Here is a 25,295-nt window from a genome sequence, read left to right on the forward strand (position 1 = left end):
TCCACAGACTAACATTGAGATACTAATATTTTCCCCAATGATTTATTTCCTACCAGTTCACCATGAATTTTGTGTCAGTGTCTTTCATGTAGGTGACATACTGTAGCAAAAGGAACCTCTCTTTAACCCTGATGACTCTTAGGCTGGGTTTATAAGTTTGTATTCTAGGGTAATAATTTATATAACTTGATATTACATAATCTTACTTTACATTCTCTATATATTGTGCTTCTTTTTCAGTTTCCATTTTTTGAATGTGGAGATTTTTTTACTTTTCCATGGATGGAATATATCCAGAATTCCATGGTTTTGATTTCTTACATTTGACCCATCATTTTTAGTCCCTCTTTTCTTTTTTCCTAAGATTTCACAATTTTCTTTGTTATGTTGTTGAACACAAAAAAATACTTTAAAAAAGTTTATTCTGATTCAAATAATAATGAATTTATCTTTTCTTCTTAGTTTTATAATAACATTCTTCTTTATGTTGTAGAGGAATTCTTTCTTTCTTTTTTTTAGGAAAGCCATAAACTGCCTTTTTTCTCTTCTTCATCTTTTACTCAGCCTTGACTGAAAAAAATGTTTCTGGGCCTTGTTTTGGTCACCAGACAATATATAGATTTTGGTTTTTTTTGGTGAGGAAGAATGCCCTGAGCTAACATCCACTGCCAATCTTCCTCTTTTTTTTTTTTCTGTGAGGAAGATCAGCCCTGAGCTAACATCCACGCCAATCCTCCTCTTTTTGCTGAGGAAGACCAGCCCTGAGCTAACATCTATTGCCCATCCTCCTCCTTTTTTTTCTCTTTTTTTTTTTCCTCCCCAAAGCCCCAGTAGATAGTTGTATGTGGTATTTGCACATCCTGCTAGTTGCTGTATGTGGGACGCCGCCTCAGCATGGCTGGACAAGCGGTGTGTAGGTGCGCGCCAGGATCGGAACCCAGGCCGCCAGTAGCGGAGTGCGTGCACTTAACTGCTAAGCCATGGGCCAGCCCTGAATCTTCCTCTTTATTTATTTGTTTATTTTGCTTGAGGAAGATTAGCCCTGAGCTAACCTCTGTGCCAATCTTCCTCTACTTTGTATGTGGGATACCTCCACAGCATGGCTGATGAGTGGAGTAATGTCCACGCCCGGGATCCGAACCCGTGAACCTGGGCCGTCGAAGCAGAGTGCCCAGAACTTTAACCACTCGGCCATGGGGCCAGCCCCCTAGACTATACAGAGATTTTATTTCCTTCTCCTCACTGCCCTACTCCTACTGATAATAGAGATTCCACCTCTCAGTTGTTGACCATGAGGCTAAGTGGATGTACACCAACCCAAACCAAATTATTGGTGCCCAACAGACAATGATAGATCCAGGAGCCTGAAGCATATACAATTTTAAGAGCCCTCTTTAAGAAAAAGAAGACAAGGGCTGGCCCCGTGGCTTAGTGGTTAAGTGAGAGCGCTCTGCTACTGGCGGCCCCGGTTCGGATCCCGGGCGCGCACCGACGTACCGCTTCTCTGGCCATTCTGAGGCCGCATCCCACACACAGCAACTAGAAGGATGTGCAGCTATGACATACAACTATCTACTGGGGCTTTGGGGGAAAAATAAATAAATAAAATTATTTAAAAAAAAGAAAAAAAGGAAAGAATACGAAATTGCAAATATAAAATTAGTCACAAAATTGATTTAGAATATTTAGAATGAGTTGGTAAAGAAATAAAAACGTATTACTGGCACCTTGGAAATCGGAGTATCTTTCCCTTTAGTTACCTTATCAGAAACTACATAGAAATAGATTCTGATTGCAAGTTGCTATCCTTTCCCTCTCATTCTTTCACCACCACCACCATTAGAACACTCTCCCTGCTACTCAGCGTGATCCATGCACCAGAAGCATGGGAATTTGTTCAAAATGCAGAACCTTAGGCCACAGCTCAGAGCTACTAAATTAGACTCTGCATTTTGACAAAATCCTCGGCTGATTGACGTACACATTAAAGGCTGAGAAACACTGCATGACCCAGCCAACTCCCTGCACCTAGGGGGCCTCTGCAAGTGAGGGGCCTGAACCCAATGAAGCAAGCTTTTGTGCAAATCAGCTTTGCAGTAAAGATAACTTCAGCTCACTCACATGGCTCGGTCTTCTTGCTATGAGGGGAGTTTATTTCTCAATAACACAGGACAGTTGTTCTGCATAGGCTCTATACAGTACAAGAAATTATATCTACTTACGCACGTTCTGTACTGAGCACTCTTCCAGCCTCTGTCCTAACAACTGCTTATTTCCCATTCCAGGACACAAACATAATGACAAACAAAACTGAGTAGTCTTAGCTGCAGATTCCCTCTAGGCAGTTAGAGGAGTTCATTAGATAAATGATTTGATAAAGCTGCTCTGAATTGGGCCTGTAGGGCCTGTAAGTCCTCAAATAGCTCTAGTTAGAAAGAGCAAATCTAGGAGTATTGTCTTGTGGCTAATACTCTGGAAAGAAAGAAAGGGGCTTAGTGGCTACTAAGTAAAAGACGAATGCGGGGAGAAATATAAATCTCGAATGAGATGTTTTGCTAGATTGCTTTCTAGCGTGTGGCATAAATCCTCTTTTCTGTGTCTCCAAGAATCTTCTGTAAAATCTACTTTGCACGCTAGGGCTCATTTGGAGTGGATTTTCTTTTTCAGGAGAAAAAGTGCTGGGCCTGCTGTGAAGTTGGCATAAAGCAAAACCACGGGCGGCACACAGGAGGGCAGCTGCCTGTGGGTAACTCCACGCACTGTGGCCTCTCCCCTCCATCCCTGCCTTTGTTAGAGGACTGAGGACTATGTAATTGGATGCACAGTGTCCTACTGATGCGGCTGGGGACCGATGAGCTCTCACCGTGTCAAAAAGCACTCTCCTCTGTGGGAGGAGCTAGACGCGCTGGGATTTTGAGTGTTTCAGTCATGGAAGCCTCATCCTTCTTATCTTGTTTGCCCTTAATTTAGTATTTCAGGGATTAAAACTTGGTAGATTGTTGTAAGAGTCTGGCAGAAGCTGGAATATGGACCGCTATTTCTGTTCCTGTTAATCTTTGTATCTCCGGTGCCTTCATGGTTATATCAGTGGATGATTCAGGAAGGATAATCAGGAGTATCTTACAGGAGTATCTTTCTTTGAACTTTTTTGAAATATTCTATAGCGTTCTTTGGTAGAAATATTCTAATACTCCCCGGTATTGCAAGAATTTTCTGGAATTTTTGTCAAAAGGAATACATCAATTTATAATATTTTCTGAAACTATATAGGGAAATTTCACAAAGAATAATCAGCTCTGATAAAAATAGTTAAAAAGAGAGAAACATTTTACGTCCGTCGATTGTGTATTGGGTCACAGAGGGCATTTCATTGTCTGTAGCTGAAGAATCTGCTTTGTTCATCTGTTCTTTTAATTCGTTGAACTATTTCTTCTCTTGCTGTCCTAGCAGTGCTAACTTTCCAATGAAAAATGAGAAAAAATTTCATTTCATTTCCAATGAAAAACAAAATCGATGACCATTCTCTAACTCCCTCACACTTTCCGATGTGCCCCTCAACAGCGGAGAGAAGATTCATGATGCAGAATATCTTCTCTGTCACACATCAGGGAGAAGGTTCATGGTCATTTCTTCATTGAGTGGTGGCAGAAGTTAATATGAATTCACCGATTAGACGGAGAAAACGAATCATTGAAATACATATTTTTGAAGTTGCTTCTCAAAAGGTGGTTTATTTTAGCATGGTTACTGGGTGTGCTTTTTCTCCTAGGTATGATAATCTAAATTAATTTTTTAAGATAAGAGTAAATTAATTTTTTAATATTGAATATATTTCTATAAATGTGAAGCTTCACTTTTTCTTGTCTTTACTGGTTTCAGATGGAAGTTATCTGTTACCAAAAAAAGCATAATAATAGTTCGGTACTATTGTGTATATACTTTTTTTGAAAAATAAGATATAAACAAATTTTATATCTGTGTTAACACTAATGGGGGGAAAACAGCTCTCCAATTGTTACATCCTTTCTTTCTTCCTAGTCCATAATAATTTAACAAAATTGCATTTTATAATCAAAACAAGAGTCCTGAATGAGGTCTTTTGAATGTTATTTGTATAATGTCTAGATAGTGTCTTCAAAGATCATTTTCAGATGGCACATAACCATTGATGCTAAATAGTGTAGCCGGGTCTTAGCAGCAGGTTACAAAAGAATGTCCATTTACATAAACAATATTTTGAACACTATGAGGAAATGGTTCCTTATTCTCTCAGAATAGAGGTTTATCTTTCCCTCAAGTCTTTTATTATTTTTTTAAATTTTACCCCAGAAAATTTTAAGTATCTACAAAATGAGAGAGAGCAGTATAATGAACTCTGATATACTTATTACACAGTTCCAATAAATATCATGTTTTGCCAATTTTATTTTATCTATAATCTCTGTATCATTGTTGTGATTTGCTGTTTTAAAGCAAATCCCACACAACCATTCTTTTACCTTTAATTCTCAATATTTCTGAAGAAACATTTAAAAATGCAACAATAATGTTATTATTATACTTATTAAATCAGTTCAGTAATATCATCAAATACCCAGACTATATTCAAATTTCCAAGATTGTCTCACAAATGTCTCTTTATAGTTGATTTGTTTAAATCAGGATCAAACAAGGTATACACATTGCCTTTTGTTTGCTTATTTTTTTAAGTCTCTTTTACTCCATAATAATCCTCTCTTTTTTTTCCTTGCCATATCTTTTTTTTTATGCCATATTTTTTAAGAACCCAATTTTAAGACCATTTGAACTCAAGAATGTGCCACATTCTGGATTTGGCTGACTGCTCATTGTGTTGTTCAAATTGTCCTTTTCTCTTCCATTCACCTTATCATTGAGGGGATAGTGAGAACAAAGTTCACTTATTACTATTTTTTAACTTACTATACAGACAGTGCTATGTACTTTCTACTCCATCACATCAGGAGGCAGGTCATGTTGGGGCCGCCCATTGGTTGATTGAGCAATATATGTGGATATTATCCATCTCCTCTACCCTTTCTCTGTCACATTGGCCTTTAAAAATACTATCATAGCAACTAGGACATTAAATTGCATTTGGCCTCATGTGTGTTTTTCACTAACTGACTGTAAGTTCCTTGCAGTCAAGAACAGCATTATCTTACTCTTTGTATTTCTGATACCTAACCTAATTGTAACATATTTTATGAATAATTAAATGTAAGAATGAATTAATTAATGGAAAAACCAGTGAGCCCTGTTAGTTTTCTTGTGAATTGCTTTACACACCAAAGGAATCATAGAAAAAAAATCAGGATATGTAAACAGTTCCAAAATATAGAAAAGAGATATTACTAAGTCATTCCACAAATAAATAAGAACAAACTGATACTCAAAACAGATAATAGGGCCGGCCCCGTGGCTTAGCGGTTAAGTGCACGCGCTCCGCTACTGGCGGCCAGGGTTCGGATCCCGGCGTGCATGACGCACCGCTTCTCCAGCCATGCTGAGGCCGAGTCCCACATATAGCAACTAGAAGGATGTGCAACTATGACATACAACTATCTACTGGGGCTTTGGGGAACAAAAAGGAGGAAGATTGGCAATAGATATTAGCTCAGAGCCAGTCTTCCTCAGCAAAAAGAGGAGGATTAGCATGGATGTTAGCTCAGGGCTGATCTTCCTCAAAAAATAAAAATAAAAAAATAAATAAACCAGGTAATAAATACACACAATTGAACTAAAAGTCAATTTATATATATATTCACACACAAATATAAATATGTATATATTTATAAAAATCATAAACAAAATACTAGTAAATTTAAATTAGCAACAAATTAGGAAAATAAACCATTGTTAAATTATATTTATCCTGACAATGAAAAAAAGGATCAATATAAAAAAAATCTATTGATGTATAACAGCATACCAATTAAATAGAAAAAAACTACTAGATCATCTTTTGTTAGATGCACAAAAAAGACATTTGATAAAACTTACATTCTCGCAGTATTTAAAAATACTTTTAAATAATAGTCTCTTCCATAAATGGTGCAGGGAAAACTGGACAGCAACATACAAGAAAAATGAAACTGGTCCACTATCTTACACCATACATAAAAAACAACTCAAAATGGGTTAAAGACTTAAATGTAAAACCTCAAGTCATAAAAATCCTAGGAGAAAACATAGAGGGTAAGCTCCGTGACATCAGTCTTGGCAATGACATTTTGGATTAGCCACCAAAAGCAAAAGTAACAAAAGCAAAAATTAACAAGTGGGACTATATCAAACTAAAAAGCTTCTGCACAGCAAAGGAAACCATCAACAAAATGAAAAGGCAACCTACTGAATGGGACAAAATATTTGCAAATCATGTATCTGATAAAGGGTTAGTATCCAAAGTATATAAAGAACACATACAACTCAATAGCAAAAAAAAAAAAAAAAAACTTCTTAAAAAATGGACAGAGGATCTGAATAGACATTTTTCCAAAGAAGACATATAAATGGCCAACAGGCACAGGAAAAGGTGCTTAACATTACTTATCAGGGAAAAGCAAATCAAAACCACAATGAGATATCGTCTCACACTTGTTAGAATGGCTGTTATCAACAAGATGAGTCATAAGTACTGGTGAAGATGTGGAGAAAAGGAAACCCTCATGCACTGTCGGTGGGAATGTAAACTGGCACAGCCACTGTGGAAAACAATATGAAGGTTCTTCAAAAAATTAAAAATAGAACTACCATATGATCCAGCAATTCCATTTCAGGGTATTTATCCAAAGGAAACAAAAACACTAACTCAAAAAGTTATGTACACCCCCATGTTCACTCAGCATTCTTTACAACAGTCAAGACTTGGAAATAACCTAATTGTCCATTGACGCATGAATGGATAAAGAAACTGTGTTATATGTGTAAACTGGAATGTTATTCAGTCATAAAAAAGAAGGAAAGCCTGCCAGTTGCAACAACATGGCTGGACCTTGAGGCCTTTATGACAAATGAAATAAGTCATACAGAGAAAGACAAATACCATATTATCTTATTTATATGTGGAATCTAAAACAATAAAAATAAAAACCAAACTCATAAATGCACAAAACAGACTGGTGGCTGCCAGAGGTGAGGGGTTGGGGTGTGGACGAAATGGGTGAAGGTGAAAAGGTACAAACTTCCAGTTATAAAATCAATAAGTCCAGGGATATAATGTACAGCATGGTGACTATAGTTAATAACACTGTGTTGTATATTTGAAATTCGCTAATACAGTTGATCTTACAATTTCTCATCACAAGAAGAAAAAAAATTGTAACTATGTGTGGTGATTGTTGTTAATTAGACTTACTGTGGTGATTATTTTGCAATGTATACATAAATCAAAGCATTATGTTGTACACCTAAACTAATATAATGCTATATGCCAATTATATCTCAATAGAAAAAATACAGAAATCACGTTTTGAAAGTCTTCAATATGCGACCATTAATTTTCTTTGTCATAAAGGAATTGATAAGTGAAAAACACTCTGAATTTCTCCTTACTATCTTGAGACTTTCCAGTTCCAACAGATTTAATAAATGCTGAACATACAGTGAGGCAGAGTGATTTAACTAAACCTTTTAAGACACATCTATCACTAAGGAGCCTTAAAGATATATCCCAAATAGTTTCTTATGCCACAGATTTTACTAAATGTGCTGAGTAATTAAAAAACAAAATATCAATCTTGATGACAGTCTGAATTTTTGCATTTTAACAAATAATAACATTATCTCATAATATTGAGTCAAATATTTATGCTTTAATTTCTTAACATGTTAATTATATTTGCTAAATAATTGACCTCAAAAGTTTTACTTGTAATAAACCCCTAGACCTTGACTATAATCTGCTTATAACTCTGCAGGTGTTATTTATTGTGATCTCAAAATATGTTTGAACATACAAGATGTTTAACCAAGTCATCATAGGGCATACACAAATTAAAACTATCCTGGAATTCCATTTCTCACCTATTGGATTGGCAAAAATCCTAAATTTGGCCACATACACTGGAGAACCGTGACTAATGCAGTTTTGAAATAAAGTTGTGAATAAATCATTATAACTTAAATATAAGCAAAAAAAAATTCCTTCAAATTTCTCAAGACCCGTTGTCTCCATCTCACTTCTATCACAACCCTTCTTTTTGCATTCCTAGATTTATCCAAGCCCTATGCCTGGTAGCTTTCTGTGCCTTGTCATAGAAATTAACCTAGCCTTTCTGACTTCTCCTTTATCTCTCACATTAAGATAAATTCTGTTGTAAACAAGAGTAAAAGCAGAAATTATGCTGCACCACTTCTCTTACCTACCAGACAATGTGTCTAATCATTTCCACCACATGAATATTTCAGCAAACTCTGTCATTCAATTTAATTAAGAATCTGGTATATCAAATCCATATTTCACATCAACGTGATTTTTGATGTGGTTTTAGCTTCTTATTTTATCCAGAACTTCTGTTAATGAAAAAATAGCTATTATTTCTCCTTTTATTTTTCTTTTTTATCTCATTGGAGGAATCAAATGAGTTTTAAGCTGTTTAAGGTTGGGATGCCAGAGTTAGAATCTGGGTAATCGACAAACGGGATAATCATTTGCCCAACATCTCACCCCTCAACTGGCAAAATGTTGCCGACTTTAAAGCTAGTCATTTGTTCTCACCAGATATCTGATAAGAAGCCTCAAATCCCTACATAACAGATTTGTGGTTCCTAGGAGGCCTCATCAGCTATCAAGAATGTTCCCTCTTGCGTCTGCCTGACTTAGCTTTAGGACTCCTGCTGTTGCCAGACAAGATTATTCAAGGCACTATGAGTGCCAGGGCAGAGAGGAGTGAGACCTTAACAGTAACAGAGAAAGTTTTCAACATCAGAAACAAGAGTAAGTCACTCTAGACATGTTTTTAGGAAAATGACACAAACTGCAATTCTAATCACTGCTGTGAAGATCTGCTAAGTGGAAGCACAACAATGCTATGTAAAGTTTTTCATTATACAAGTTTTCTTTTCTGATCTCACTTTTATTTTGGTATGATATACATGTATCTTTGCATCCCTATATTGTTCCTGCTTTCTTCCCTGTGCACTGCCATGACTGAAAAGATACCCCAAATGATGATATGAAAAGGGTCAGTTATGAAAAGCGTGAGTACAAGGTAATAGAAAATATTGGATTGCACAATGGGCAGAAAAAAGTACAAACTGGTACAATATCAAGGACTGAGTGTTTTTATATGGGAAGTGTTCCTGACTTTGGTGGCCCGAGTAATTTCATTAACAGAAAGTATAGAAATAAAAGGCAGAAATTAGAGAAGGTATAGCCACCTACACGCTCTTTATATCAGACATGTAGGCAGGACTCTGAACATGACTGTTAATAGTTTTCGACAGACCTCTCTCTTTTTGGGGCTTCCATTACTGCCATGATCTTGATAGTCAAATAAATATGAAGGAAGACCCTCATTTCTTATCACATAATCCCTAAATTCAATTATTGATATATCTTGCAAAGCATATGTGCCAAGCAAATAGCTCACTGTGCCATAACGATAAAACCACTTGAAACTGTTCTGTGCCACCCAATAGTGTGGTTGGGGCTAACACCTCTTAGCTTCAGTTAACACAAATGAAAATAGGAAGAATAACATCAGCCTTCAGCATATGCAGATGAAACAGATAAACCACAGGGCCTGGCAAATAAGAGATCTTAAACTTTAGCAACTGTTGCCTTCTATTCTCCTTTCTTCTGTCTTACCCTGAACTATTTTGAGCTGCTGCTGAGGGTATGATCTGTGATGACACTTTGTTAGCTGCCAGTTCTGTATAAACTTCAACAGTGTGGCACCTCCTCAAGAAGGAGGCCTGAAATACAGATAGTATACAATAATCAAAAAATTCACTTCTCTTCACTCACCACCACTTTATCTTCAGAGCTCAGTTTGGTCAAAATATAAAAAATTAATCAATCAATGATGTCTGTGATTAAAAACAAACCAACCAAATGATATTAATTATCGTGACTTTCCATTTTCCATAAACAGACAAAAAAGACACAGAGTTAACAAATCTGTGTTCATTTACCTATCTTTAATGTCCTATTTGATATTTCTACAAGTATCTGACTTTTGATAGTTCATATATATACACATATATATATATAGCATACTCTTTATTTTTATACTGCACTATTCTCCTCCCTTGTACATAAAGAAAGCCAATGGAACAAAAAAAGAGAAAGTTTATGTAGTTTGGAGTTTATTATTAGTTTAGAAATTAATCTTGTGAATTGGTTTAATAATTTTCTTTCAAATTTTACTTAGGTTAAATTAATACCCAAATACAAAATTTGGCATGATATGCTTCAGATTTTTCACGGAAAGAGTTTTAGAAGGAAAACATTTGCTTTCATGATTTCTCTTTTTTTAACATCTTTACCCAAAAATGAGTTTCAGTAGGGTGAATGCAGAAAGGACTTGGCTGAATTTGGACTAAAATTCTATTTCTGAGACCTCCTCTGGTAAAAAAGGCATAGCTAAAAATGAATAAGACAGCTTTGGTTTAGATTGCTTGGAAATCCTCCCCTCTGCTGCAATTACCAGATGAAATAGACATTAAGCTCAGAGGAGTTCTTCACTCAGTCTCTTTTGCTTCTTGCCTCTGTGAGGGACTGTTTTTCTGATGCCGTTATTGGCAGATCGCCACATCGCACCTGCTGATCCACCTGCCTCTCACTGGCGTGCAGTATTTAAAATGTTACCCAATTAAAGTAAATGAGTTTAAAGGGCTGGATTTGCACTACACCTCCCGGGGAGTTGTTGTTCATCCTTAAAAGTGCCTGATGAGGGTTTGGGAAGCACTGCTGCTGGCCTGGCCCTGGGGTGCTCAATTGCTCCCCTTTGAAGAACTCTGTGGTGAATCCCCTCATAAGGATGCTAAATGGTGAGGAAGCATAAAGAGAGACATTTTGTACCCCAGGAATCCAGTCTTTATAGATTGAGACTAGGCAGCAAAAGAAAGATTGCAAACTAACTAGAACCATTTAACTGTTTCTTGATAAAATATAACTATCTCCACCTATTTTAATTTGTATTTATGATTTCAGTTTTTATTATTTCCTGCAAAGCTGTGTACAATATGTTAAGTAGAGACATCTCAAAACAAAAAAGTTATCTGCTTATCAGAACACCTTTTAATGTCTCATCATTTTTATGGTGGTCATTAATTATTATCTGGTACCTATCTTTCTACTAGGTATGATGTGAAGTAAACTAAAATGAGGTGGTTTATTTTAGTGCATTCTGTTCTTTTGCACAAGACGTTTGAGCATATCTATAGGCATTGTTTCAGACCACAAAGCCATGCTTTTAAAGCAAGTTAAATTATTTATTCACCATAAATGCCTCTAGATGCTGAGCACTGGCATATAAGAGATATATAAAAAAAAAAAATTGCTCCAGATCTTAAGGGATTTAATCTGACATTAGTGATTAGTGGTCACAGAGAATTGCTTCCTTCACTCCACATACATTTTGTGTGTTTCTGGTCCTTCAAAGGTGCTAGACACTAATTATAAGAGAAGCACATAAAAAGATACATACAAGACTTCTGATTTCCAGTCTGGTACCTAAGGAGCTTAGAAATCATCACCTCAATTCTCACAAGAAATCAGCTGGACTGAAAATCAACAACTCTTCTTAGATCCACTAGAAAATTAAGGTCACAAGGCAAACCACTGCCCTCCAAATTGGAGAGACAGACAGGCAGATAACCAGACTGAAAACTTAGCAGAACAGAAACTCAGGTGCAGAAATTTCCATAGGAACTTGCACTGGGCTAAACAACCCCAAACTGTGATTGACAGATGGCTGGAGGTTCAGTGTGGGCATGTTTGAGAGTTAAAAATTCAGGAGGGGGGTCAGTCTTAGGGAAGTTCTGTACTTTTTTATGAGTTTTACCTTCAGGAGCCCCTCAGGTTCTCACAGTGAAGATCAAAGAAACATCTCCTTATGCTTCCAGCACGGGAAGATAAAAGTAGCCATTTTGAAATACTCCCAGAACATTCTATTCTTCTTAACAAAGGATGCTTTCCAGATAAATTATTTTACCAGATCATAGCTGACCTCGGGGAAGGAAAATAAACAACTCCAGCCACTTCCTGCTTCCAAGTGAGGGAGAGGAAATATCCACCTCCGGTCCCTTCTGTCCTTCCTGTCTCACTTAAGTGTGTCAGGAGTAGGGAGGTTAGACTGAGAAGCACTTGTGAAAGTCAGAGCCCAGGGGCACAGGCTCACTAAAAGACTGAGACCTAAGCATAGGACTATAGAATGCCTCTCCTTCTTCCATACCTTAACCACCACATCAGTAGAGTTCCTGTATAATGACAGGGGAATATAGCCAGAAGAACTGCATATCTTAGACCTTATTTTAAAAGTCTCTAGGGAACCCCACACACAACAAGGGAGGCAAAAACAAAGACATCAGAAAAATTCTAGCCTCTGACACCTATAGCTACCGTAAACAGTAAATACAGCCTAACCCCTAGCCAGAAACGCATAAAACCTCACATGAAAGACATATTTACCTCAGTTCCTTTTAGTTAGTACATGTTCCACTTTCAACAAAAAATTGCAAAGTATACTAAATCATACACACAAAAAAAAAACAGTTTGAAGAGAGAGAACAAGCATCAGAACCAGCCTCAGATACGGCAAACATTCCCGATTTATCATATCAGGAATTTAAAACAATTATGATTAATATGCTAAGGGATCTAATGGAAAAAGTGAACAGCATGTGAGAATATATGGGTAATGTAAGCAGAGAGATGGAAACTTTAGAAAGAATCAAAAGGAAATGCTAGAAATTAAAAACCCTGTAACAGAAATGAAGAATGCCTTTGATAGGCTCATTATTATACTGGACATGGCTAAGGAAGAATCAGTGAGCTTGAAGAAATGTTGGTAGACACTCTCAAATGTAAAAGCAAAGAGAAACATAAAATGAAAAAGATGGAACAGAATATCCAAAAACTGGGATAATTACAGAAATTGTAACATACACATAATGGAAATACCAGAAGGAAAAAAAAGAAAGGAACAGAAGAAATATTTGAAGCAATAATGACTGAAAATTTTCCAAAATTGATGTTAGACACTAAACTATAGACCTGGAAGTCTGAGAACACCAAGCAGAAAAAATTCCATAAAATCTACATATAAGCATATTATATTAAAGCTGCAGAAACTCAAAGACAAGGAGAAAATCTTTAAGAAGCTGGGGATGGGGAGGTGGGGATGGACCTTGCCTATAAAGGACCAAAGGTAAGAATTACACTGGACTTCTTTTCAGAAATTATACAAACAAGAAGTGAGTGGAGTGAAACATTTAAAATGTCAAAAGAAAAAAACTCTACCAACCTAGAATTCTGTATCCTCAGACAATCAAAAATTGAGGACATTTGTCACCAGTAGATCTGTGTTACAGAAAACATTAAAAGAAATTCTTCAGAAATAAGGAAAATGTTATGTTACAAACTTACATCTACTTAAAGAAATAAAGAACATGAGAGAAGATATAAATGTAGGTAAAAGAAAATATTTCATTATTCTTATTCTTGATTAGTATATAACAGACTAATATATATCAGAATAATAATAGCAACAATGTATTTAGTGATTATAGTCAATGGATAAGTGAAATGAATGACAGCAATGATATAAGGGATGGATGAAAGGAAGGAACCTCGAATATTCTGTTGTAAGATACTTGTACTACCTGTGAAATGGTTTGGAGTAATTTAAAAGAGAGCTTGGATTATTTGTGAATGTATATTGAAAACTCAAGGGCAGCCACTCAAAAAGTAAAAGAAGTAAAACTGGTATGCTAAGAGGAGAGGGGAAAATGGAATCCTTCAAAATGTTCAAAATCAGAGAAGGCAGAAAAAAAGAGTGGAAGATTAAAAAAAAAGGAACACAGGCAATGAATAGAAAAGAATAACATCTATGATATATATTAATCTAGCTATATCAATAATTTTTTAAATATCAATGGTCTAAATACACTAATTAAAAGACAGAGATAGAATGAATAAAAGACACAGACCCAACTGCATGTCATTTATAAGAAACCTGTTTTAAATGTAAATACACAGATTAAAAGTAAAGGGGTAAAGAAAGATATACCATGCTACCACTAATCAAAAGAAAGCTATATTAATTTCAAACAAAGCAGAATTCAGGGTTAACAAAATTATCAGGAATAAAGAGGGGCATTACATAATGATAAAGGGATCAATTCTCCAAAGAAACATAATAATCCTTAATTTGTACACACCTAATGACAGAGCATCAAAATATGTGAGGAAAAACTGATGGAACTGCGAGGAGAAATAGATCAATCCATTAATATAGTTAGAGACTTCAACAACCCTGTATAAGTAATTGACAGATTTAGCAGAAGAAAATCATTAAGGACATAGTTCAACTGAACAGCCCATCAATCAACTGGATTCTATTGACAACTGTAGGATATTTTTCATCTGACAACAGCAGAATACATGTTCATTCCAAGGTCACACTAAACATTTACTAATATAAATAACAATCTGGGCCATAAAACACTCCTTAGCAAATTTTTTAAAAATAGAAATCATACAAAGTATGCTCTCAGACCAGAATAGAATAAACTAGAAATCAATAATAGAATGATAGATGGGAAAACCCCCAAAATACTTGGAGATTAAACAACACACTTCTAAATAATAGAGAGAAGTGTCAAGAAAGATTAAAAAATATTTCAAAGTAAATAAAACAAAACTGGTGAGATGCATAAAAATCAGTGGTTAGAGGAATATTTTTAGCAACAAATGCATGTATTGGAAAAGAAGATCTAAAATCCATCATTAAAGCTTAAACCTTAGAAAACTAGAAAAAGTAGAGTAAATAATGTCAAAGTAAGCAGAAGAAAAGTAATAAAAATTGGAACAGAAATCAATGAAATTGAAAACAAGAAAAGAATAGTGAAAACCGGTGAAACCAAAATCTAGTATTTGGAAAAGATCAGTAAAATTGATAAACCTCTAGTTAGGTTAACTAAGGAAAGAGAGAAGACGCAAATTACTAATATCAGAAATGAAAGAGTGGCCATCACTTCCAATATCATGGACACTAAAAGGAAAACGAAAGAATATTATGAAAACTCTATGCCCACAGATTTGATAACCTGGATAAAATGGACCAAGTCCTTGAAAGACACACTCTACCAAAACTCACACAAGGAGAAATAGAAAATCTGAATAGAGCCATATCTATTAAAAAAATTGAATAAATAGTTAATAAACTTTCAAAACAGAAAGCAGCAGACCCAGATGGGTTCACTGGTGAATTCTACTAAACATATAAGGATGAAATTATACCTAATCTCTACAATCACTTCCAGAAAATGGAAGCAGAGGAAATATTTCCAGCTCATTTTACGCAGCCAGAATTACCTTATTATCAAAACCAAAGATGTTACAAAAGAAAAAAAAAACAAAACTACAGACTAATGTCTCTCATAAACATAGATGCAAAAATCCTCAACAAAATATTAGCAAATTGAATCTAACCATGTATACAAAGAATTATACACCAAACCAAGTGGTATTTATTCCAAGTATGCAAAGCTGGTTCAACATTCAAAAATCAATTAATGTAATCCATCACATCAACAAACTGAAGAGGAAAAAGCATATGATCATATCAATAGATGCAAAAAAAGCATTTGAAAAAATCCAACATCCATTCATGATAAAAATTCTTAGCAAACTAAAAATAGAGGGGAATTTCCTCAATTCATTAAATAACATCTACAAGAAACCTAAAATAAATATCAAACTTAACAGTGAGAAACTAGATGTTTTAAACTAAGTTTTACACTTCTCAGCACTGCTTTTCAACATTGTACTAGAAGCTCTGGCAAATGCGATAAGACAAGAAAAGAAAATAAAAGGGAGAAATAAATGGGTTTTTTTCCAGATGACATGGTTGTGCAGAAATTCCAAAGATTCAACGAAAAAAAATTTACTTGAACTAATTAGCAATTATAGCAAGGTTGAAGCATACAAGTTTGATATACAAAATCAATTGTTTTCTTATATACTAGAAATGAACTCTTGGAATTTGAAATTAAAAACATAATAATATTCACATTAGCACAAAAAATAAAATGCTTAGATATAAACCTAACAAAATATGTACAAAATCTATATGAGGAAATTTACAAAAAAACTCTGATGAAAGAAAACCCAAAGAAATGAAGGATATTCCATGTATATCGATAGGCAGATTCCATATTATCAAGATATCAGTTCTTCCTAACTTGGTCTAAAGAGTCAATGAAATCCCAATCCAAATCCCAACAATTAATTTTGTAGATATTGACAAACTGATTCTAACGTCTTATGTAAAGGCAAAAGACCCAGAAAAGCCAAAACAATATTGAAGGAGAAGAACAAAGTTGGATCACTAACACTACCCAACTTTGAGACTTAGTTTAAAACTATGTTAATCAAGCCTATGTGGTATTGGTGAAAGAATAGACAAATAGATTGATGGAAAATAAAATGAGCCCAGAAATAGACCCACACAGATATAGTCAACTGATCCTTGACAAAGGAGCAAAGGTAATTCAATGGAGAAAAAACAGTCTTTTCAACAAGTGTTGCTGGAACAACTGGATACCCACAAGCAAAAAAATGAATCTAGACACAGACCTTACACCTTAACAAACGTTAACTCAAAATATCCTAGATCTAAATGCAAAACCACAAAATTCCTGGAAGATGACAGGACAAAATCTAGGTGGCCTTGGGTGTAGCAATGACGTAAGTACAACACGTAAAGCATGATCTATGAAAGAAAAATTGGTAAGTTGCATTTCATTAAAAATAAAAAAGTTCAGCTCTATGAAAGACACTGTTAAGGGAATGAAAAAAACAGGCTACAATGTGGGAGAAAATCTTTGCAAAACACATATCTGATAAAGGACTGGTATCTGAAATACATGAAGAACTCTTAAAACTCATCAATAACAGCCAACCCAATTAAAAAATAGGCAAAAGATCTGAACAGATACCTTAGTAAAGAAGATACACAGATGGCAATTAAGTATATAAAAAGATGCTCATCATTGTATGTCATTTGGGAATTGCAAATTGAAACTACAATGGGATACCACTACACAGTGATTAGAATAGCTAAAATCAAAGACACTAACACCAAATGCTGGTGAAGACGTGGATCAACAGGAATTCTCATTCATTGTTGATGGGAGTGCAAAATGGTACAGCCACTCGGAAGAGTTTGGCAATTTCTTACAAAACTTATACTCTTACCATATGACCCAGTGATTACACTTGGTATTTACTTAAATGAGTTGAAAATTATGTCCACACAAAAACCTGCACATGAATGTTTATAGGCATTTTATTCATAATTGCCAAAACTCAGAAGCAATCAAAATGTCCTTCAATAGATGAATAGATAAAGGAATTGTGGTACATCCATAAAATAGAACATTATTCACCAATAAAAAGAAATGAGCCACGAAAAGATGTGGAAGAAACTTAAATGCATATCGTTAAGTGCAAGAAGCCAATCTGAAAAGGCAACATACTGTATGATTCCAAACATATGATATTCTGGAAAAGTTATAATTATAGAGATAGTGAAAAGATCGCTGACTACCAGGGGCTTGTGTAGAGGCAGAGATGGATCAATAAGTTCAGCACAGGTGATTTTTAGGACAATTTGATTATTCTATATTATCTTGTAAATACATATCATTATACATTTGTCAAAACCCATGGAATGTGTAATAATGTACAAAGAATAAACCTAATGTAACCATGGACAATGTTGGTAATGTATCAATATTGGCACATCACATGTAACAGATGTACTACACTAATGAAAGATATTAATCATAAGGGAAACGGGGGGAGGGAGGGTAAGAGAGTATATGAGGACTCTCTGTACTTTCCACTCAATTTTTTTGTAAACCTAAACTGTTCAATAAAGAGTATATGAATGAAAAAGAAATACATGTACTGTATTCTGGGTAGTAAAATGCTAGCAACATATACAGGACATTATGAGAGCAGAGGATAAAGCAAGCAGAGATACGTGCTGAGACAAAGATATTAGCAAATGTCTCTGGAGGAGATTATACCTGAATTTATTCACAACAATGAAATGAGTTTATTCATGGGGAGGAAATTCCAGGTGGAGCGAACAGTATGAGCAAAGATAGAAACATGAGATCATCTCGATGGTTGGTCTTCCTGTGGTGTGTGGGGAACCTCCATGTGGAGTGGTGGGGAACTGTAGTCGGAGATGTTGGCAGACACCACTTTCCTCAGAGCTTTATTTGTCTTATAAAGAAGGCTAGGCCACCTATAGGTAATGGAGGCAATGTCTGAGTTTGTTCAGGAAAGTGGCATGGAATATTAAAGGCATTCAAGTTATGTGGGCTCTCTACCAGGATTCCTGGAAATTTCTTGGGTTAATATTTTTTAGAAGGAAGCATAGGTATAAGGAAGAGAGTGATGAGTTAAAGAGTCTCTAGAGATTTGCACTATCAAATATAAAGAATGGAATATTTTGAAGGCCATCTTACTGGGTTTTGTTCAATGCATTCCTGCATTGTTTTTGCTTTTTAGCATTTTAAAGTAGTGTTGTAAATGACTTTCTGGAATTGCCTGAGTTTTTTAAAACAAAAGTTTCTAATACAAATAACAAATATTTGGAGAAAGACACTTTCTAAGACTCTTAAGACTAGTAGCATGGGGCCCGGCCCCGTGGCACAAGTGGTGAAGTGCACGCAATCCGCTGCCGTGGCCTGGGGTTCGCCGGCTCGGATCCCGGGCGCGCACCGACGCACCACTTGTCAAGCCATGCTGTGGCAGCGTCCCATATAAAGTAGAGGAAGATGGGCATGGATGTTAGCCCCTGGCCAGTCTTCCTCAACAAAAAGAGGAGGATTGGCAGATGTTAGCTCAGGGCCAATCTTCCTCACACACACAAAAAATAGAATAGTAGCATGAATAACTATATATGTAGGCAAACATATGCCTACACATATTATATAAACATCTACATAGAAAAATTGTATCTACATATAGCTATTAGATTTTACCCCTTCCCGGCTTTTGTTACTCTAAGCTAGTTGTACAGTATATAATGCACAATTTATTTCACAGCTTGTAGAATAGAACAAATATCAATTAGCATTTTACTCTTTATTCATCCAGGAAAAATAATATAGACTATTGAAAATTTCCTCCTGGGCTTGTCTGTGTGCATTCTAATGAGGTGGCACACAAAAAAATTTGAACTGATATTAGAAAAATACACAATATATACATAAATTATTACCCTTGGGAGTGAAAATAAAGATAATTTTAGCTGATTAAAAAGTATTAAAGAAATATGTTAAATAAAAGGTCTACACAGTTTCTAATTTTAAGTTAACACTGTTATTTTAATCTCAATTTAAAAAATTATATTTTAAGCTTTAACATATCTGAATAGAAAAGGCTTAAGAAAAACTCTACTTTTTGAATTACGCAAATTTAGTAAAATATTATTAAATGATCACCACATAACAGTTGATGAATTCAAATTGCAATGATTTGAAATTGGTTTTAATTCAGAGGACACTTGGAAAATATTATTTACCTAGTTTAATAATAAATAAGCTTATTGTTGCTTTGTGTATTCATTTGGGAGTGAATATTTACCATTTATATAAAACTTGTTTTTCTCATGCACTTGGAAATAATTTAAATTCAAAAATGTCTGCCAATAGTGCTATGTGCTATTTACATAAAATTATCCTTTTCAACTAACTAAACACATTTTGGGGGTACAGTATATAGCAAATTTTTGTTATTATTTAAATAGTTTTATGCACAATAAAGTAATATAATTTTACCTTAAAAAGTAATTTTTTGTGGATTTTTATTAATTCAGATCAGTCATCTCTCAGTTAAGTCACATTAGAGGTAATTTATAATAATATTAAAATTATAATCATATAATCATAATCATACAACCATGCTGCAAAAGTGTACATTTTGTTTTCCAGCAACAATTTCAGTATTTTAGGAAAAAATATTTTCTGAAAGCTCAATGAAGTGTTGTTTGCCAATTTATTGATATACATATTGTATTAATTGCCTTCAGAAATCATGTCTACAAATCCCCAACTTAATATCAGAGAGTAAATCTCAACCGTTAATCCTGAATCTTTCACAGACTTGCTCAAGGTATGTGATTTCTTTCCACTAACATTCAAGGAAAGACTAAATCTATCATTTGGTTCAGAAACTAAATCTGTCTAGTGCTTGATCAGGTGTATCTCCTTATTTATCCTCTCTTAAGATTAAGGAAACAGACAGTCAGCTGAAGGGGAATGACTTTGCAAAGGTTAAACTTGCTGAAGGACTGTAGATAAATCATTAATCCTCTGAGTAAATGATTGGGAAGAAATTGTTGGTAACTTTTCCTGGAACTTTTTTTAAGACATTTCTCTAAGAGCCATTCTTTCTACAGAGTTCCCACTTCTACCCACAGTCTTGATCCAGGTCCATCTTCTCAAATACTTTTGCTGTAAAAACTTCCTTTTAAGTTTTTCTGAATCTCTACTCCCTTCTTTTAATATTTGGTGTACTACCTCCAGTAACATCTTCCTCTGTGTGTATGTGTGTTTATTTTAAAGTCTCTTAAAAGGTCTAGAATTGTTCAAAAGTAGTCACTATATATCTCCTCCTTTGCAGTAAATGTTAACAGCCAACAGTCACTCAGTTACTAAACTTCAAAACCTGCAAATTATTCTTGATTTTTCCTCCTTCACCTTCCATTCAAATCACTGAGCTCTGTTGATTTACTTAAAACATCTATCAGCAATCTATCCACTGTTTTTACTATGTGTTGTCAGGGCTCTTGCCCAGCCCATTTGCATCTTTCTCTAGGACTGTAGCATTGGCCTTCAAGCTGACCCCATTTGCACTCTTTCACTCTTTGATCAATTCTTTGTTCAGTAAACAGAGTAAGCTTTTTAGAAAGTAAATAAGATCATGTTATGCCTTGCTTCATATTCTCCAATGCCTTCCTATTGCACTTAAAATAGGATCCCAAATTTTATTATGCCTATAGCCCTGCTCAATTTCACCCTTGATTTTCTCTCTAAACCTCTCTCATGATCCCACCTCCTCCTCCTCACTGTTCTCTGGTTACCATGTTATGTCACTAAACATTTCCAAGCCCTTTCCATTGGCTGGATGTTTGTGGATCAGCTCTTGCATTCTTCAAAGCAACCCATTCAGGACTCCCATGCAACACTTAAGGAAGTGATATCTTGTACATTGTTAATTTAGTCAAATTCTCAAAGTGAATAAATGAACCCAGGTATTTTATTCCAAGTAAAGAAAAAGGTGTTATTTGTTAGTTTGTTCCCTGGTGACATACATTAGCTTACACAGCAGCAACCTCAGGCAGATCTGACTTCTCGTTCTCTTCTCTACGAGTCATAGTCATTCAGATCCCATGCTCTCTTCAGCTGTTGTACTCAGTCACCCTTGCATCTCATCTTTGCTTATTTAAATCTTCCTTTTAAATGTGGTTACCTTCTATTTCTTTCTCTTTAGGTTCTTCTATGTATCATTGATCTCGACGTCTATAAACTCTATTTCCTCTTCCAGTCGATTCTATACAATGTGGCATTTAAATATTCTAAGTGGATTCACATATATCTGTTTTCTTTCTCCAAGTAAGTTCTTTGATGGCAGTGATTTATTTTCATCTCTACACAATCCAAGAAACCTAATCATCCTGTCATTTGCCAAATCTAAATATTTATCAATTCTTAACACACACATACATTTTCAAGATGCTTTATGACTATTTCCTCTAATTGATAACATCTATCACAGATTGTTATAATTTCTCCTGCTATTCTTGCATCCATTCTCTCATCTTTCATCAATATTTAATACACTCTTCTAAAACTAAGGTTTTTGATCCTTCTTAAATGAAGAATTATTACTTTTTAAACTTATAATAGTAAACTTGCTTATTATATAAAATTTGAAAAGTTTGGAAAAATAGATTGTACAAAATTTTCATGTATGCTGTCATCATCTAGCAAAAAAATGTACTGCAACTTTAAGTGATTAATACCATGATGTATATCTAATTGTATAAGGCTTCTCAGAATAATCATCCTTCGGTACAAATCTGAAAGTGTCACGACCAATCCTAAACCTTTTAATAACTTTATTTTACAGAAAAACAAAATGTAAAGTATTTGGCGTAAATTCAAGGCTATGAATAAGTTGACTGCAAATGATTCTCCTAGTCCTGATGCCACTACAGTTTTTCATGCAACCCTCTCATTAATCAAATGTTTCCCAAAGTACACCCTTTGTGACATTCCATGAAAAAAAAAGTGCTGTGGTCAGTTCTTGGATATTCAAAAAGTCTTAACCATTTTTAGATGTAATTTAATAAAGAAAGCTGTTTGATAGAGTAGAACTTAGAATTTGTCAAGATCATTTATTCATTTGACCCTTTTTTCATGTTATATCCAGGAAATAAATTTTGAAAAATCACATATTTTGCTCCCACTTTCCCATATCTATGCTGTAAAAATGTAAAAGAAATATCATTTTAAAATCATGTTCAGATAGCTCAGGCGTGCCTACTTTTCCGAATTAAGGTTGGTAAGTTCATATCCGTACAGGAGTCACAGTAAGAATGGGAAGTAGGAAGGTAATCATTATATAATGAATCTGCCATGTCACAGAGTTGGTCCTTAAAACACTGATCAGAAACTTGATGTTGTTCTATTGATCTAATAGAAAGGTGTCTTCCAGTGGTATATAACCATAAATTTTGCTCATAGGAGTAATTTATAAAAACAGAATTCCAATTTATTAATGGAATTAACTTCCTATGATAGTTCTTCTGTGTACCAGCATGTATGTGTGTGTGTGATATCATAGCCAGCATATCCTCTGCCTTATAGACCCACTCGGAAAGTCAATACAAAAATGGAATGCTAGTTTAGTAATTTACAAAGATATATACAACATTGAAAATATCTGTTAAGAGTATAAACAACCAATCTTAACACAAATCTATAAGGAAATCCAGACCATTATCTGAAGAGGGAATGGATCAATAGAAAAGAAAAAAGGTGAATTAAATTGAGTATCTAATAACATTAGCTGCTGAATTCATTCTAAAATAGAAATGACGTGTTATTTAAAAGTCTTTCTGTTGCAAATTAAAAGTCTCAATCTAGCTTAAGTGTTTTTGTTGCTGTTATTGTATTTTAAAGAATGCATTGGCTCACGTAAATTAGAAATCTAAGGGATAGTGCTAGCTTCAAGAATAGCTTGATCCAGAAATTCAAACAATTGTATCAAGCTGAGAGAGATCACACAATTCCATCAATTTAACACAACTAGTTAGCAGAGAAGATAAGAGGCATCTCTATGTTGTTAGATTTCTTGGCTTGTACTTTCTTTTTGCTATTTCCCTGTCTTTTATTTTTGAGAGACTTCACATTAATGAAAGCATATTTATATACACAGTTTTATTAGCACAACATGATATGCAGACCACTGAAATACTAACTGTAGTGTTTTTATAATCTTATCTGTTATTTATAGAATACCAGACACCAGCAAGCTATTTTACCCATTTTCTCTGTGGCAGAAATGCCACTAAATTTGCAGAGACATTATTTTAAGAGGATAAAGTTGATATTTCTGGCACCACAAAATTTTTAACTTTTTACGTCTCTGAAATGTCAAAAACAAAAAGTTGTCTCCAGTCCTATATGGGGAGTCACGAATTATTGAACAAAGAGCCAAAATAAAGATGTGAGGGTCTCAAAAAAAACTCAAAGCCAATCAATATGTGCATTTTTTTCTGTACTGCCCATGTTAAGACACAAAATATATATCGCTCTGTTTGTATACATATAACGTCTTTCCTAAGTACCATCTTTTCTTTCAAGGCATAGCTGCATTATGATTTGGAGGAGGGGGAAAAGGAACACAGTCAATATTCTTAAAACTCCGTTTAACCTGTCAAATATACTTCAATCTGCATGATATTTTGTGTCCAGGGGGATCAAACAAAATATAGCAAATATAGCAAGATAAGCATACATTAAAAGAATTCTGACCTCCATACTCAAAACTCTTTTTAGAAAAAGTAATTGTCTTTTATCACTTGTTCTATTTTTTGAGTAAATGATACATAAATTACAATCTGAGCTACAAAGAGAACAGTCTCAGTACTGATTTGAAATTCAGCAAACACACCAGATTATGCTTTCAGGTGGCGAAAGCTCCGGGGTTCCCTGGCTGCTTTTGTGTTTCTAGGCTTGTAGAAACACAAGGAGCTGACAGATGCTTATCAAACATTCATGTAAATACTGCTATCAAAGATGTGCTCTCCAGCTCTGCCTTCACACTAGAGGGTCAGCATGGAACATCATTAACACTGGGCAGAAGATAGAAATGTCATGCCACAAGGTTTGTAATGCAAGAGAATGCCTACACTGCTGTTCTAAGATACAGCACCCAAATTGTTAACTTCGCTGACATGAAAGATGAATACAGAGGCAAAATTTAAAACGTTGCTGAGTGTTTATTTAAGCATGAATTCTGTTAGGCATTTTCATCTTTGTTTTCTCAAGTTAAAATAGAGATTGGAGTTTTTCTTTGTTTTTTTGTTTTTATCTGAGAGGATGTAGAAATGTGGTTCAAATCCGAGAACTATATAATAATGCCTTCATAAACAAAGAAAATATGTCAATGACTTAACGACATTGGTAGCAATAATACAGGAAGCATAAAGTTGAATTTTCTAGGTCTAGGATTACTTAGTGCATCTTGAAGGACTCTTTTCCTTCTTCAGTTTCTCCAGGACTACAGGCTGATAGCGTTCCTCATGTGCAGAGATCACACTACTTTTGGGGATCACTCCTTACCACGTGACAGAAAGGTCATAAAGTCATAGTCTGGAAAGGACCCTCACTCTTTCACCAAAGACCTAGGAGGTGGATTTCCTCCATTATTGGTTTAGGGCCGAATTTTCACCTGAGAAAAACTGTTATTTACCCCAGTTACTTACCAGCTTCACATACTTAACAGCTTCCCTTTCCTT

The sequence above is a fragment of the Ceratotherium simum genome, chromosome 3, assembly GCF_057802395.1.
Source record: "Ceratotherium simum simum isolate JZ-2026a chromosome 3, ASM5780239v1, whole genome shotgun sequence".
Taxonomy (NCBI): domain Eukaryota; kingdom Metazoa; phylum Chordata; class Mammalia; order Perissodactyla; family Rhinocerotidae; genus Ceratotherium; species Ceratotherium simum.